The sequence below is a fragment of the Otolemur garnettii genome, unplaced genomic scaffold, assembly GCF_000181295.1.
Source record: "Otolemur garnettii isolate 467f Iridium unplaced genomic scaffold, OtoGar3 scaffold00058, whole genome shotgun sequence".
Taxonomy (NCBI): domain Eukaryota; kingdom Metazoa; phylum Chordata; class Mammalia; order Primates; family Galagidae; genus Otolemur; species Otolemur garnettii.
Window position 1 is genome coordinate 8,223,141 of NW_003852453.1, and position 755 is coordinate 8,223,895.

General features: G+C 47.2%; 1 protein-coding gene across 2 annotated transcripts in view; it reads right to left on the reverse strand.

The window, feature by feature from the left end:
- The window catches only part of LOC100966144 (liver carboxylesterase 1-like), an 81,577-nt gene that overhangs the window by 22,776 nt on the left and 58,046 nt on the right, over nucleotides 1–755 (reverse strand). The window lies entirely within an intron of this gene.

The following is a 755-nucleotide window of genomic DNA, read 5'->3' on the forward strand; positions in this document are numbered from 1 at the left end:
GGTCATAGTTTCCTAATCATCTAACCAGTTAGCAGACAGTCATGTCAGCTGGTCCTCTACTGGTTCTGACACCTTAAAGGCCATCAGGACCCTGGGCTGAAGGAAGAACCCACAGATGGAAAGGTACAGATTGGAAACGTGGCAAAGAGTCCTGCAGAAGAGACCCCAGGGCTGGATGATGGATCGCTGAAAATCACAACTCCGGGGATGGTATAAGAACTCTGGCTCTCTTGCCTCCTTCTGCCTTCCTTCTCTCTCTCTCCTGTCTTCCCCCTCACTCTTCTCTCTCTCTCTTCTCTTCCCACTCTCTATTTATCTCTCTCCTCTCTTTTCTCTCCTCCTCCATGCTGCTCTGCAGCCTCCCTCCCCCTACCAATAAAGACCTTTCGTACAAAAAAAAAGAACTCTGTGAAGTTCTCCCAAAGTAAGGCTGGCTATGAGAATGATCACCCTGTCTTCCTGCGAGTCTCAATCTTGGTAATAAAGGAAAACTTTAACCCAATGAGTGTTTGGCTTTGTGCCTGGTGCCCCGGTTATAGTTTAAAGATCAATAGCCCTGACTTGGGTCCTGCCAACCCTGACGTGTGAGTCCACATTCCCCCCATCTGGGCCACACAGGTTGTAGGCTTTTCTCTACGATTCCTTCCAGCTCTAACATTATTGCAAATTACGTCCCAACTGCTCTGAGTATTGGATTCATAATCTACCAACTAAGAGTGATCACTCTTGTCATTCTGTTAACATAATCAAACTGG